Below are 17,655 nucleotides of genomic sequence, written 5' to 3' on the forward strand. Positions count from 1 at the left end.
TCACAGGGTCGGGGAGGAGGGGGATGATCCTGTTTCAGATACCAGGAAGTTGTGAGTAAATGATAGCAGAATAGAAGTTGCACTGTACTTTAAAACTTACTGGGGTATTTACATGGCCATCATTACTATAGTATCTGAGTGCTTCACAATTTCTAATGTATTTATCCTCACAACACTCCTGTGAGTGTAAGTAAGGTAAGCACTATTATCCCCCATTTTACAGATGGGGAACTGGGGCACAGAGACACTAAAAGCCAGATACTCAAAGGTACCTAGGCTCCTAATTCCCCTTGAAATCAATAGGTAGCAGGTGCCTAAGTACTTTTGACTATCTGGGGCTCAGTTACTTGACCACAATCACAAACAAAGCCTGTAGCAGAGCAGGGAACTGAACTTTTGTCTCTCTAAAGTACTGGGTTAACATCCTAACCCTTGGACCATCTCAATGAGCTTGTGAAAAGGATTTATAGACCTCAGATGAATGAGGAAGGCATCAGAGAGGCCCTGTGTTAACAGCTTGACAGGTCTGGATAGGTGGGACTATCATGTTTGGTAGGGCGGAGACCTTTAAAATGGAGGAAATTGTAGTTAGCTGGGAAGAGAGATCTCCCTGAGCAGGGAATGGCTTGGAGCGATTCCTGAAACCACAGGAGGTATACGCATCCAGGAGATCTGCAACCCTCTGTAAGCCTGACAGAGTGAGCCCAATTCTGTAGCTCAGCAAGAAGGACTCCTAGAACACCCTACACAGACAGCCCCAGTGTCAAAAGGTACTGCTGGCCCTTTCCCCTTTTAGCTGACTCCAGGAAGAAGTTATTCTTGGGTGCATTGGCACATTTATTTTCCTTTTGATTCCCCCTATCAGAAAAGACACAAGTCCCACCACAAAGGGTGGGATCCCCTTGAAGGACTAAGAAACTGGAGCCTTAACATAGGCCACCTACTGGAAATAACTGGGTGTGGCCAGGGATTCCCACTGTCTGAGAGATAAAACTAGGAGAACTCTTTTACAGAGCTGGTGAATTTTTTTCAGATTCTTAATTTAATGCATCCTGAGGGAATTCATGAATGGATCCAAAATGGAGTTCTAAAATTTGTTACAGGTTTTTAAACACCACCACTTTGGTGGACTTTACGGGCTAGAGGTATTGCCTTACATTGCCATACAGGAGAAAAAAATTCACATTCCAGACAGTCTTTCACTTCCTGGGAGGAGGGAATGAGTGTTTAGCATTTCTCACCCTTGAACCTATGCCTAATTGGAGAGCAAATAGGAAAAGAAAACAAACCACCACAAATGTCTAATTTTAACTCTGATTCCAACTTCCTTAATCTATGTCTCAATTTCCTCATCTGTAAAATGGGGATAACACTGTTTGAATACCTCTAGTGGCCATTCTAATTTGCACTTAATGCAGGCAATATTGGACAAACACCACAGTAAGTGGGATTCTGCTCTGAAGAGTGTCTATGAAAGTGGTAAACTTGTGACTGTATACACTAGGTCCCTATGTATAAAATCAAAAATATAATTGCCTGCTTTACTGGTCTTCTGCTTTTTTACTGCTATCAGCACTGAAGAGCCAGTACAGCCATGAGAGAGTGAGCTACTCTGCTTCACGCTGTCTTCAACAAAATTGGTAGCCAAGTTACAATTACTGAATTTATATTTAATTTATATTGCTGGTGTGAGCCAGATAGAACCCAAATTGATTTTCAAATCCCAGGCTCACATTGATGGGAAAAAAATTATTCTTTTACCTGTCATCTAAACAGATTTGATGTAGAAGTTACTGAGAAACATTGAACTTTATGATGCAATTTCTACAGTTGCTTGTCAGAGCAGAACTGCACTTTAACAAGTTGGGTGTGATGGTTTGGGGGCGACTGAAGGCTCAGTGGTGGACTGTCAGCAGCGTTCAAAATCTTTCCAAAGGTCCTTCCAAAAACGTAAACTCTTTGGAGAATCAGAACTCAACGTAGCAAAAGAGGTAGTGAACTTAAAAGCAAAGTTATACTGTTGTTGTAAAGAAAGATCAGCAAACTATATCAATGGGCTGAGTTACAGGCTCTGATTCTTTGCTACCTTGCAGCTTCTGCTGTCATTTAAACTTATCCAAAATGGGTGCAAAAATGCAACTACCAGTGTGAATGGAGAATTCTGAGTTGGTAACATTTTACTGACATTACATGCAGGTGACAATGATTATAGTAGATGCAAAGCAGTGGAGAATCAGGACCACAGAATATAAGGAAGTAAAACAAATTTTGACTTGTTTTAAGAGGCTGGAGGACTGGCTAGTTACTTAGAGTGAAAAAGGAAACCCTGATTAGAAGCAAACAAATCACAGTCATAGTTTTCCATCATTTTTTTTAAATTAACTTCACTGTTACATAGAACCCCCCTCCCCCTAATGGCATGATCTCTTTAGGACATTCAGTAGAACTTGTGCCTGAATTGTTCTGCCTAATGTCAACTGTAGTCTGTATCATTCTTGTTCACTTCTTGGCTGCACGTAGCAGTAGCCTGGAAAGCTGCTTTGCTGTGGGTGCAGTTATACACGTTGTGGGAATGTAGGACACAAACAATGTAGGACAGTTGAAAAACGGCTTAGAAGAGTTTTTGGAACTTGTGTTTGTTTCATTGCTAATGAAACAATTGATTTCTGCTCAAAGCATATGTGGTCACAATTCAAAGAAACTTATAAAAAACGTTTCTAGGAAGCGAAAGGCATGGAAGTGTACAAAGACAAACAATGAAAAAGAGGAAAATCAGAAACCTGTGTTCCAGAATCTATGATGTGGCTGAAGAAAGACAAACAAGCAACTAGCCCAGGGGTTGGCAACCTTTCAGAAGTGATGTGCTGAGTCTTCATTTATTCACTCTAATTTAAGGTTTCGCATGCCGGTAATACATTTTAACGTTTTTAGAAGGTCTCTTTCTATAAGTCTATAACATATAACTAAATTATTGTTGTATGTAAAGTAAATAAGGTTTTTTAAATGTTTAAGAAACTTCATTTAAAATTAAATTAAAATGCAGAGCCCCCCCGGACCGGTGGCCAGAACCCGGGCAGCGTGAATACCACTGAAAATCAGCTCATGTGCCGCCTTCGGCATGTGTGCCATAAGTTGCCTACCCCTGAACTAGCCTATCGGTTGCTAAAGGCAGAAATGGTGCAGAACTACTGAGGGTACGTCTGTATGGTGCTGAAATGGTGCTGAAACCTGAGGGTACGTCTACACTATGGGATTATTCCGATTTTACATAAACCAGTTTTGTAAAACAGACTGTATAACGTCGAGTGCACGCGGCCACATTAAGCACATTAATTTGGCAGTGTGCATCCATGTACCGAGGCTAGCGTCGATTTCCGGAGCATTGCACTGTGGGTAGCCATCCCGTAGCTTTCCCATAGTTCCCGCAGTCTCCCCGGCCCCTTGGAATTCTGGGTTGAGATCCCAGTGCCTGATGGGGCAAAAAACATTGTCGTGGGTAGTTCTGGGTACAGCCTCACCCCTCCCTCCGTGAAAGCAGCAGACAACTGTTTCGCACCTTTTTTTCTGGTTGTGAACTGGTGCAACGCCTGACAGCAAGCATGGACCCGCTGATCAGATCAGACCGCATCGTGGACGTTGTAACACTCGCGCATTTCTGCAGTCTATGTCTGACCGAGGACCTGCCAAGCCAGTGGCAGAAGGGGCGGGCTACGGCCAGGCGGCGATGCGGCGTGATGAGAACATGGACACAGAATTCTCTCAAACCGCGGGCCCTGTGCTTTGGAGATCCTGCTGTATGGGACAGGTTCTAGCCATGAACGCGATTTTGGCCACAGGAAACAAAACACAGACTGGTGGACGCCATAGTTTTGCAGAGTTTGGGACAAATCGCAGTGACGCGAACCTTTCGCATGCGTAAGCGGCACTTTCATGAGAACTTTTGTGACTGTGCTTTCCCTGCCCTGAAACCCGAAATACCAAGATTCAGAGCAGCCCTCACAGCTTGAGAAGGCAAGTGCAATTACCACTCTGGGAAGCTTAGCCATCCCCAACAGCTACTGGTAGTGGGAATCGTTTGGGAGTGGGAAAACTCTGCTGGAGGCTGCTGTGATAAGTAGCCCAAACAATCATTAAGGCTGCTGTACCAAGGTTGTGACTCTGAGGAAAACGAGCACGCGTCATAGTGGATGGCTTTGTTGCAATGGGTTTACCTAACTGGCGGTGGGTGGGGGGGGAGAGGATAGATGGAACCATGCCTGTATTGGCAGCGCGGGCCACAGTAGGGCACCGTACATACGCAGAGGTACATGTTTCAATGGTGCTGCAGAGCACTGGTGGATCCACAAGGGGAATTTCTCGCATCATTCACCTGAGCGATGTGGCCGGAAGGGTCACGATCTGCCGTCTTTCAGGGCCTAGGCTCTGTTTGAACAGCTGCAGACGCAGGGACATTACTTCCAGACAGAAATAACGGTTCGGGTGATGTTGAAATGCTAGTTTCCTGGGGGACCCAGCCTACCCCTTTGATTGCCGATGGCTCGATTAACCTACACAGGCAGCCCGGACAGTGGTCAGGAGCTGAGGTTAACAAACAGGCCTGAGCAGTTGACAGATGGTAGGTAGTGTGGATTTAGAGCCTTTTACAGGAGGCGGCGACATACTTGACTCGCTCAGCCTCAGCAACATGATACCCATCTGTTATTGCTGTTGCCTCGTCTTGTGCTCAACAGTCTCTGGAGAGTTTAGGGAGCCTTTATGGCGGGGTGGAGGCTGAGGCAAATCACCTGGCTGCTGATTACGCGCAGCCAGACACCAGGGCAATTAGAAGAGCACACCAGGAAGCGATGCACATCAGAGAAGCTTTGAAAACAAGTTTCATCATGGGCCAGGGTACGGTGTGACTGCTGTGTTTGTTTCCCCTTGATGAACCACCCCCCTGGATTGATTCAATCCCTGTAAGCAACCCACCCTCCCCCTTTGATTAAAGCTTGCTTAAGGAAATAAAGTCACTATCGTTTAAAAAATCATGTATTCTTTATTAAGTCATTATAAAAAGAGGGAGAGAACTGACAAGGTAGTCCGGGTGTGGTTTGGGAGGAGGATAGGAGGGAAGGAAAAGGCACTAAAAAAATTGCAGAGTAATGACAGTCTTTTATTTGGGCTGTCCACGGGGGTGGTGTGAGCGGGTGCACGAAGCCTTCCCCTTCGCGTTCTTACATGTCTGGGTGAGGAGGATATGAAACATGGTGAGGGGTCAGGGTGGTTACACAGGGGCTGCAGCGGCACTCTGTGACCCTGCTGCTGTTCCTGAAGTTCCACTAGACGCTGGAGCATGTCAGTTTGATCATGCAGCAGCCCCAGCGTTGCATCCCGCCACCGCTGATCTTCCTGCCTACACCTCTGATCTTCCTGCCGCCACCTCTCATCTCGAGCGTCTCTCCTCTCCTCACGTTCGTCCCTCCTATCCTCACATTGGTACCTCCTGTCCTCGCGTTCACTGGCATCTTTCCTGTAATTTGATGCCACATCCTTCCACTCATTCAGATGAGCTCTTTCATTGCGGGTTACTTCCATGTTTCCAAGAACATTTTGTCTCACGTCTTTTTTTTCCACCGCCTTATCTGAGATAGCCTTCAGGATGGAGTAGGGAGGCTTGAAAAATTTGCAGCTGCATGAGGGAGGGAAAAAAGGGAGAGAAGTATTTAAAAAGATACATTTTACAGAACAATGGTTATACTGTTTCATGGCGAACAACACTATTCACCTTACATAGCACATGTGATTTCACTACAAGGTTGCATTTTGCATCTTAATATTGAGCGCCTGTGGCTCTGGTGTTAGAGATCTCACAGATGCAGGTCCAGGCAGCAGAATTCAGCTTGCATGCGGCCATGGTAAGCCATTATCTTTTGGCTTTTGCAGTCTTCATATACACAGTGCCCTCCTTTCCCAAATACCAAGCAAATCCCGTTCAGTGCTGCTTCTTTCCTGTTAACATGCAGCAGCAGAAACCACCCCCCATCCAATTCTCTGGGATGATCACTTTACCCCTCCCCCCACCGTGTGGCTAGTATCATGGAAGATCATTGCTAAACATCCCGCTTCCCCCACACACACACCTTGTGGCTGGTAGCGGGGTAGTGGTGCACTGTGGTGATACCGCCCGGAGGCCAATACCGTCGATTTGGGCCACACTAACCCTAATCCGACATGGCAATACATTTCAGCGATACTCCTCTCGTCGGGGAGAGTGGTAGGCATGGCCATCTTTGTCCCCTTAATTAAATTCCTGAATTTCAACCAGGTTACCATGAACGATATCACTCTCCTGAGGATAACACAGCGAGATAAAGAACAGATGTTGCTTGAATGCCAGCAATCACCAGGACCATACGCAGACTAGGCTTTGTCATGCAATGACACCAGATTATTTGCTACATGCACGGCGTGGTCAAGTGTCCTACCATGGAGGACGGATAAGGCTGCCCAGCCCAGAAACCTTCTGCAAAGGCTTTTGGAGTACCTCCAGGAGAGCTTCATGGAGATGTCTCTGGAGGATTTCCGCTAGATTTCCAGGATTTCCCTGGATCCCCAGACATGTTAACAGACTTTTCCAATAACTGTATTGGCCGCAATGCATCCCAAGTCCTCAGGGAAAATTAATCATTAAAAAACGCTTGTGCTTTAAACCATGTTTTATATTTACAAAGTACACTCACAGAGGTCGGCTTCCATGGCTCATTATCTGGCTAGTGGCTTGGGAGGGCTGGGAGGTTAATTCCATCTGGGCGAGAAAAGCTCCTGGCTGTTGGGAGAATGGAGTGCTGTGTGCTCTCTGCAAGCTCGTCCTCCTCTTCTCCTCCTCATCCTCCCCGTCCACAGAATCCTCAGCCATGGCTGAGATTACCACCCCCACCTGGAATCCACAGACAGGGGTGGGGAACTGGTGGCGGACCCCCCTAGAATTGCATGCAGCTCAGTGTAGAAGCGGCACGTTTTGGCCCTGATCCGGACCTTCCGTTTGCTTCTTTGGTTTTATGGTAGGCTTGTCTGAGCTCCTTAACTTTCACTCTGCACTGCACTGAGTCCCTGGTGTAGCCTTTCTCCATCATGGTCTTGGAAATTTTTTTCAAGTGTTTTTTCATTTTGTCTTTTGGAACAGAGTTCTGTTAACATGGAATCCTCTCTCCCCATATAGCGATCAGATCCAGTACCTCCCGTGCGGTCCATGCTGGAGCTCTTTTTCAATTCTCAGGAGACTGCATTGTTACCTGTGCTGATGAGCTCTGTGTGGTCACCTGTGCTGGTGAGCTCTCCATGCTGGCCAAACAGGAAATGAAATTCAAAAGTTCGCGGGGCTCTTCCTGTCTACCTGGCCAGTGCATCCGAGTTCAGATTGCTTTCCAGAGCGGTTAGTGGTGCACTGTGGTGGATTACCGCCCGGAGGCCAATACCGTCGATTTGGGCCACACTAACCCTAATCCGACATGGCAATACATTTCAGCGATACTCCTCTCGTCGGGGAGAGTACTGGTTTAAAGAGCCCTTTATATCGATATAAAGGGTCTCATTGTGTGGACGGGTGCAGGGTTAAATCGGTTTAACGCTGCTAAATTCGGTTTACACATGTAGTGTAGACCAGGCCTGAGTGTGGGCTGCTACATCTCAAGCTGTATCCTTCTCCCAGATAGCTTATTTCTGTTAACTCTAGTTTGGCATGTCCTGTTTTTGGTAACAAGCATCCAATAGCCACATATTTTTCAGCCATTAAGAGGGGTAAGGTAATGTCTTTTTGAGATTTTAGAGGTTGTGACATTGGTAAAAAGAGGTTAATTATGGCATAGAAAATATACAGCAGAACCTCAGAGTAACAAACTAACTGGTCAACCACACACCTCATTTGGAACAGAAAGTATGCAATCAGGCAGCAGAGACAAATAGAAAAGCAAATACTGTACAGTACAGTACTGTGTTAAACAAACTACTAAAAAAACAAAGAGAAGGTTTAAAAAAAGATTTGACAAGGTAAAGAAACTGTGTCTGTGCTTGTTTCAATTAAATTAAGATGGATGGTTAAAAGCAGCATTCTTCTTCTGCATAGTAAAGTTTCAAAGCTGCACTAAGTCAATGTTCAGTTGTAAACTTTTGAAAAAAAAAACATTTTGTTCAGAGTTACAAACATTTCAGAGTTAGAAACAATCTCCATTCCCAAGGTGTCCATAACTCTGAGGTTCTACTGTATTATCTCATCTCTCTTCAGTATTTACAAAAATAGAAAGGGATGCAAACTTGAGCTCCAAGTGTTATGCTGTATTAAGTATTACAAACAAGGTGTCATTTTAAGCTATAAGTATATTGTTCAAACAAGTGGCAAAAGCAAGTCCCAGCATCAGTGGTGTTCTGGCATTTCTCTCTTCACACTTCCTGGTTCTTTTTGATGTCAGTGGAACATTTTGGATCTGTTCTTTTTTTTGGACTGCTGTGGTAACTCGCTTTTCTCTGAGTTCTCCACAACTTGAATTCATTTGTCCTCAGGCAAGGTTCTATAATCTTCTAGCTTCCTTTCCCTGTCTGGAGACATCAAGTCAAGTTAAACATAAAAAATGTGCATCCTCTTAGTGGTTTCCAAAATTAGTACTTTTCACACAGAGAGCAAGTGAACATCTGTAGACAGTTAGCAATTCTCCTTCCAGGAGTTATTTGACTATATTTGGTTATTTTTAACAATGTTTTTGAAGAAAGCTTGTTGTCCTGTTTTTCCAGTCAGCACCTCATATTGCTGAGATTTGTGATTTCAGTGCAAGTAACGGTATCAGAATCTGGCCCTATGTTTGGCAGCCTTTGGGAAATTAATGAAGAGTCTCCATCTAATTCCTGAAGGACAAGTGTCCATATCACTAAATCCACCATCTCAATCGGTACTGATTGGTCCTTTTGTTGGGGCAGGTTCAGCAGAGAGAACAAGGATTGACTATGCTACAGAAACTAAAACTGGCCATTCCAGATCAGAGTTCAGGCATGTTGTCAGGGCAGTGTGGACAAGTTTGCATTTCTCCTGTAGTACTGTATTTGTTCTGTGGATAAATAAAGTACTTGAGATCTAAATCTAGCACCTTCCGCAAACACTGATTTGAAGCAAAAAATTAAAAGTTTGGGAGAATGTTTATACAGAATGGAATGTACTTTATCAGGTTTTTCATGGTTTACAGAGAGAAGATACATTTCCTGTGGCACAGAACAGTTGGAAATGTGGGCCTGATTCTCAGTATAACAGTGATGTAATTCTACTGAAGTTGGTAAATTGCTCCTTATTTACACTGATGTAAATGAGATCAGATACAAGACCATTGGTGTCTTCATAAGGGATCACTACTATTTATGGATTTAGGTCTGATTTCTGGTCTGTCTTGCCTGTCCTGACGGTATGAAGTTTTTCCTTATTTTTACCTCAATTTTGTTTTCTGGCAGATCCTGCAGCAAGGTCGTAATCTTGCATTTGTAATGATCAGTTGCCATGAAAAGGGTAGTAATGTTACAAATTTTGCATTAAAGAGTGTTGGATTTGCATACAGTATTCAATACTGAAATGCACCCTGAGACAAAACCTTGCTAAAGAATCAAATAACAGGAGCAGATGGACCGTGAGAAAGCAAACTCTTGTTTAACTTTTGGGAACTGATGGATTTCTCTGGGTAAAACAAAACACTTAATTTACTTTGATTTTTGGTATAACTGTTTTGCTCCTTTAAAGTTCATGTGAAAGTATTTCTAAATGTCAATCACTTACTTTCATTGATCTAGGGATTATATTTCATACAACTGTTTCTACCACTGAGTCCAATTTGCTAGGAATACACTTTTTTAGACACTCCTCTTACTAGAAGCTTGTCTACCTTATTTAAAAGATAGTGACTGAAGCAAGCATGTACTATAGAGTTCTATATTTTCCAAATGGTTGTGTTCAATTTAGCAAGTTAAATATCAGTCTTAACATTTAGATAAAATAAAAAAAGCCCCAAGTACTGCTGAAAGGCATTTTGCTTTTGCAATATTCACATTAAAGGGAACACATGAGATTCAATAACAGCTAATAGATAAAGAGTTTTGTATAACAGGTTGTCCTTGTCCATGACATGTTTGCTGTACGTGAACAGCCAAATAACAGTACATAATGACAAACTGTCATGCAAGATAAGGAAATCAGCTGATGTGGCAAAAGCATTGGTCCATAATAGAATGCCAGATAATGGGGCCAGGAAGAAACCAGTTGGGTCATCCTATCAGACCACATTATACTCAATACATCACAACTTCTACCATCTTATCTAACCTGTTTAATATCTGTAGGGATAGCGCCGTGGCCATTTTGCTTGTTATCAGTTCTGCTACTCAATTTCTCTTATCAACGAGCAATTTTTTCCTGATGTCTAGTTGAAAATATCTTGCCTGGATTATTGCAATGAATAAAAACCCCATTGCATTTGTAACTGGAGCCCTAACCCTGGTGTCCTGGCCCAGTTCTATTTTGAGTCATTATTATATTCCACTTACCTAACATTTCCCATCTAGTTTCAGTGGAATATGGTGTTTTTCACTTTCTGTCGTAACTGTTATACAGCGTTCATAGGTGCTGGAACCAAGGGTACTGGGGGTGCGGCAACACCCCCTGATTTGAAGAGGTTTCCATCATATACAGGATTTACAATTTTGTTCAATGGCTTTCAGCCATGCCCACTATAAAAACTGTCCCAGAACCTCTGACAGCGTTGCCACGTGCTGTTAACAAATGATGTCTTCTACAACAGAAGTGACTGCAAAGTAATCTGTATTAGTATGTAGGGTGTGTGAAGTGTTCTGAGATTAATCTGTTATCATAAATTGGTGTTATGACTATCCAGAGAATCTGTGAGACTGCGGTACTAAATGGACCTATATGCCACAGTGTGGGCTATATGTTCTGCCATGACGCTATACAGACATTTGCAAACACATATACAATGCTGACAAAGTACTCACTCCTTTCTCTGCAATGACAGCCTGAAACGTCTATGATTCCACTGCTATGGGGAGGGGGCAGTCGGGGCAGACTAGAGAGAGGACTTCTTACTTCCTCCCATTGTGGACCCCTGGTTCACTGTGTTTCTCTGCACAGCTGCCTGTGGAAGAGGAACAAGGCACAAGGAATGGGGATTAAGTGACCAGGTTCTCTGCAGTAAAGTGGCACCAAGGTATTGGATTAGGGTTTTATGAGGGAGGCATAACTGGTTTGTAACTAGGGCTTCTAGGCCCTATGCCCTAGATCCCCAAAGGTATTTAGGCCTATGGTAACAATAATAAGGAGAGAGGGATTCCTTCCACTCAACCCAATTTCTGTTATTTCGTGCATAGAAAGGGTGTTGTGGGTGAAGGACCCTGTTTTAATTTTTTGGAAAGTACACATTAAAAATAATTCCTGGAGCTCTACCTTTTAAACACCCCACAAAGCATTGACTCAAAAAAATGCTACTTTGGACCACTTATTGGAGGCCAAGTAAACAAACATGATGGATTCATTCAAAGTTATGCTGAAACTGAATATACAGTTGGATTTTGATAACTGAATAGTTTAATCTAACCCTGTTTTATAGTCTTGTTAGAGAAAGGAAACAGCTGGTTGCAGTATAAAGACTTTCTATGAAAGTCTTCTCAACTAATCTATATAATATACTGAAATTCTATTGCCCATTATAGTTCTGAGGTTGGAAGCATCTGAACCTGGTGGATTAAATTACAGCTGGTCTCAACACAGAGTAAAATGCTACCTTAAGAGAGAGCTTTTCAAATTTAGGCTCACTTAATCAGAGGCAGAATCTCTGAAGTTCAGACAGACAAGCATTTCAGAAGTAAACAATACTACAGATTCATGTTTGCTATTGTAGTAGGCTACAATATTTCGGGATATATACAAAGACTATTTGTATTTGGCAACTTGATGGGCTAGGGGAGGTTGGAAATAGTAGAGTTGCCAGCAACCCCATCAAGAGAAATTTTGGGGCCTGGTGAATCATGTTGCTGGGGCCTCACCCCTTCCCATTTCCCTTTACTTACACAGATCTTACCTATATTTTTAGGGGTGGGGATCTTTAGCTCTTGGCACCAGTACAACTGATCCCACCCCCCATCAGTCCTGTTCACCAGTTCAAATCCAACTCACTTCAGTAATGCCATTACCACTCCAATTCCTATGCTGGTAGTATTGGCCTATATTTCCCACTCATTAGTTTCCATAGCCACATCAAAAACCACCAGCACTCTTGATATTAACTATCACTCAGCCAAGAAACCAAAAATTGATCTCTCCTCCCTCTGCAACTAGGATACCAATCATTGGGACAGTGATGAATGCATCTGCCGGTTTACAAGTATTGAGGGTACACCTAATCCAGGTAGTAATGTGTTAAAATATTTTACAAATCAAGTAATTAGGAGATCCTTCCACATCGTCTTTTCCCACAGGTAAATACAGTAGAGATGAAGTTATTCATGTTAGCAGTTCTCCTCAAAAACTAGCTCCTCTCAAAAGCTAAACTTTTCATGACAAATCATTGATATTTATCCACATTTTCTTCAATATTCCCCCCCCTGAAATCTTTTGTGGAATGAAAACCATGTTTTCTTATTCAAACAGGTCAACAGAAGTGTTGGCTAGAATGTCGGCAAAAATGAAAAGTGGATCCACTTCAAACCCCGCACAACAGAAATAACTGAAATATTCACAAAATTATTAACCCATTTTCCCCAACTTGCTCTTAAAAATATAATGTGAGGACAAAAACACATCTTTTGGGCTTTATGTCTTTATTCCTCCTCTTCCCCTTCTCCCTTTAATGTCACTCTCTTCCCCCCCCTCCCGTTTGTTCTCTTCTTTGTTTCCTGTCTTTCTTCCTTACTTTCTCAGTAATGCCCATTTCCCGTCTCCCAACCCTTCTCCAACTCACTTTCCCTCCCTCTTTGTCCCACAACTCTCTCTGGCCTCCTACACATTCATGCTCCCTTCCGTGACACCTCTTATTTGTACCTCCCTCTTCTCCTTCACACATAATTTGAATTTTTCCCTCCCTCCCTCCACCTGATTGTGCAGTGAAAGCCCATGCTTCTGGCCAACCTGCCCTCTTTCCTACTCCATTTCAGTCTTCCTTTCAGAAGGTATACTCTGGACAACAATAAAATTAGCATGGATTTGGTCCTAACTACATTTTGGTGACTACACTTCACAGGGTGTAATGGAGTGTGAAGGAATCAAGTTCACAAATTGAATGAACTGTTTTCAGCAAGGTCAGGTTAACAGCCTAAGGCCAAGTACACACTGCAGCTCCAACTGTGATTTTGTAAGCAGTTAAGGGCACAGTCAGCTTAAGTGGTTAAAAATTAAATAGTGTGGTCTGTCCACACAGCTACTTTTCTGCCATCACAAAAATGTTTTTAACCTCTACACCTTGCACTCTGCCTAACCATGAGTGAATTCTGGGCAGCAGTCCCACAGACCCTTAGGACCAGTCGCCCCTGCCAGGATCTACAGGGAGTTTTTACAGAGCCCACCCACCGTTCTGCCTAGGATCAAGGGATAATCCCCTGCCTCAGGGGTCACTATGGCCATTTTCCATCTTAGATTGTACTGACACTACAGGATGCTTGATCTGCTTAGGTTCTGCTTTCTGTTGCTAAGCAGCCTGGGCACAGAGTGGGTCAGATATGGTAACAGCACCCAGAGCACTCAGGTGTTACCTGAAAAGGAGGAGCATATGCAGTTTATGTTCGGCTACAATGCCCTCCTTGTAGTTCAGTTCAACAGACTCAGGGCCGGGATAAGTTCTACCTATTGGTGGGACAATGTTATGGGTATCTAGACAGACAGTGACTAGCTGAGACATTTGCATGTAACTAATCCTATTTGACTCTGAGTTCAGAGCCAGGAGCTGCCTCACTATGGAAAATCCACCTTTTCGGAGAACTGCTGCCCCTGTTGACAAGAGAGTTACCATAGTCTGCTCCTGGACAACACTGACTGCAGCAACCAGTCAGGACTCTTGGATGCAGGGGAGAGGTGAGGAGGGAAAGGGTGAGACCAGAGTATTTCACTACAATAAAGCAAGTACCTGTGTGATTAATGTTACCAACATTTGTAAAATAACAGAGGGTTTGGAACCTAATTCTGCTGGGGGTGACTCCCTTCCCAGTGTTTACTTCTCAATAAGGCCATGGAGTTCTCTTGCTGTATGGTCATGCAGACTGTGGTGGGATAACATAGGCCACTTCCTGGAAATAAACACTGACTAGTCTGGCAAGATCCATGATGCATGAACATTAAAGAAATCCTGCTTCTACAGGAAGGGACACTGTCCTCTCCACACAGGAATATCAATTGTGTTTTCGTGATAACTGTGATTCAGTCTCTTCTGATCAGGGACTGTTAGACCCCAGTCATTCCTGTATCTAGTTCGACAACATCTTGTTGAACAAGGTCATATTTTTTCGAAAGACATCCCCACAGGAAAAGAACAGGACCAATGAAGGAAGATTTGATCTAACATAGAAGTAACAGCAGGGATCTGGGAGGAGAAATTAAGATTTGATCAAAACATTTTCAGGGATTGTTTTGGGGCCATGAGCGATGAAAGGAGAATACTGTCATGTGACGACAGTACATAAATCACAGAAAGAGTTGCTTTTTTTTTCTAACACTGAAGGAGGAACTATATCAGAAAAAGAAAAGCAATATTTATAATAGAGGTGTGACACACACAAGAGTGCTTGTAAGAGACTGATCTTAAATTCCTGACTCCAGAACATTTACCATATGCTGTCTTAACTGTCCCTTATGAAGTCAGCTCTCATGGAGCACGGCTTCAAAGGGTTAATACCCAAAACATGATTGAGTCAGTAACTACAAACTAATGGCTCCCATTACAGTATTATTCCTAAAACTACTTAGTTTCTTTCTCCTTCCTTGTACAATTTCTACCTAGAGTTTTCTCCAACCCCTTCTAACCTTCGCTATGGACATAAAGACACTGTACATATCAAAGACAGTATTGGATACTAATCAAAGTGATGTGCCAATAGGTTATTAAGGAAGGTTTGCGGCTCACTGACCATTAGGAAGTCTTATGTAATAAGAGAGAGCCTGTGTCAATATAGTCTGATTAAAAAAGCAGAAGGGCAGAGATCCAGAATTTTGCTTATGATCATGTCAGACCCAATATTTTTTTTTTTCCATTTAAAGGTTTTGTAGCCTTTCTTCATGACTGGCTCTTTCTACAGGCCCTGAATAGCTATACTGACCACATCCCCCTCCCCTCCAAAAAAGATTATCCAAACTCTGTACACTGAAAAGCTGAGCTAATAAAAACCTGCTTTTTTAATGAGAGAAATTTATAACAATTATCAAGACGGTCTGAAGCAATTTTATTTCTCCATATCTCACTGTAACTTTGCTACTGTGATACACAGATGTACTGTGGTGCCACCTAGTGTCAAAATTCAAGGAGTTGTTTCACATGCACAGCTCTCTACATTAGTCAATATTTAAAGGTGAGCAAATGAGCATAAACAAATATATGCATTTGCCATGGCTGTGCATGCTGAAGAATCCATTTTCACATTCAGTTGTCATAGCAGTGCACAGTTTTGTATACGCAGTTTGGAACCAAATGCACAGGTAAGTGAAAAATTATCCCAACAACAGTTTGGGAGTAAGTAGTGATGAAAACTTCTCTCTCATATGATAGTTAAGAAAAAGAAAAATCAATCTCAGTTCTGACGAGGTCATAATTCACTAGAAGGCATAGTATACCAGACCAAATTTTTAAAAAAAAATCATAAATACCATCCTGTGCCTGACCTAAAACAAAATATTTAACAAGTTCTACTGGATACTAAACAGACCACAGGCCACAAATTGCTGGAGATGCAGCCACGCACATGCCTCATAGTTTGTCGACACATGGAGTTATTCTGGATTAGTTATTCTGCTTTAAATTCACAAATGTTCATGTGTAGACAAGCCCCCATTATCACAGCCTTTGGTCCATGAGAACCAAACACCTGGATTATTATCTGCATCTGTTCCTCAAAAGCACTAAACTATACCAATATCCCTTCTGTTAAACTGTTCCTCTTTAGCCTCAATGAAGATGGCTCTGTTTCGTACAAGAGTGAGTTTTACTCATACACTGGACAGAGACACACCCTCCCCCAGTCTCAGAGTGGAAATCAGATTTATCATCTACCATCATAGTGAGAGGGAGGAGGAAACATCTTCCAGTAAGAGTCAATGAGTCAATCTAGACTTGCACTGGGAAATGTGCAAAATATTTTCATGTCAGAGAAGCCACTTTATGATAACATGTTGATACCTTTTTCTCCTTCTTACCCTTCTTATCCATTCCTTTCTTCTATGCTTCATCCTCAGTTTTCATTTTGCACATTTCAATAATATTAACATTATTAAAAACAAATAAATAAGATGTTAGCTGAATGCTGTTAATTGCTGCACTCCTACATAATACCATACCCTTGTTATTTTGTTGCTTTCTATTTTTTCTCCAAATAATGACATATTTAGAACTAAACTGAAACTTCAAATGTTTTTCTTCAAAGTTTGCCCATCCACTGTTGTTTGCTTAGAATGAATGATTGTTTTGTTTTTTAAAGAAACCGCCACGACAATATATGTTTATTAGAACTAGCTGGAAAATGACGTTTTCCCTCATGGAAAGTTTTGACTAAAATGAAATGTGTTACACATACACACTGTTGGGGAAAAGACCACATTTTCGGTGGAATAAATCAAAAATGTTTTGGGGGGTTTATATTAAGTTTTGAAATTTTCTGTGGAAAGCAGATAATTTTCATGAAAAATTTCATCGAGTCAAAACCCCCAATTTTCCATTAAAAACTGTTTAAATGTAAAAATGTTGGTCAACTCTAATAATTAGTGCTCACAAGATGCTAGACATTGTCTGTGGCTGTATATACAGGATGGTACATTCCCTGCCCCAGAGAATTTACAATAGACTTCTTCCAATTAATTTTGTCTGTAATTTTGTATGCTGTTGTCTGTTTATATTAAAATATCTATATATATGAGGAGAAAAGCTTTCTGAATAAAAGGCAGAAGAATTTCATAACCAATTTGCTTGTTACTATTTATTCATGGTGAATGTTTACTTCTTCACTGACTCAGCCAGAACATTGAAGTTAGACTAGTCAGTTTCATTGTAGCTCATTCACTGTTCCATTCTCTCTCTCACTCTCTCCGACTTTAGCACTGTGCTGATGTGCAGATGTGTTTATGTTCACTGAACTGCCAGGACATATTTGTGTCCTAAAACTGTTGTCAAGTGTACTTTTAAAAATATATTGCAGTGTACTCTCTGCTGAGCATCTTCCACTTTCATGGACATCAGCAGGAGTGGAGTGCACTCAACATCTCACAAGAGTCAGGCACCGTTGCAAAGGGAGGCAGGCGTCAAAGGACAATACATTTTCACCCACTGAGGACTGCACATCTACCCACCACTTCTGCAGGACTCTATTGAAAGAGGTAACCTGCAGAATAGTTAAAGACAAAAAAAAAAAGTAGATGTAGGTACATCTGTAAGGTTAAGACATGCT

Source organism: Chelonoidis abingdonii, chromosome 2, assembly GCF_003597395.2.
Source record: "Chelonoidis abingdonii isolate Lonesome George chromosome 2, CheloAbing_2.0, whole genome shotgun sequence".
In the NCBI taxonomy this organism is placed as follows: domain Eukaryota; kingdom Metazoa; phylum Chordata; order Testudines; family Testudinidae; genus Chelonoidis; species Chelonoidis abingdonii.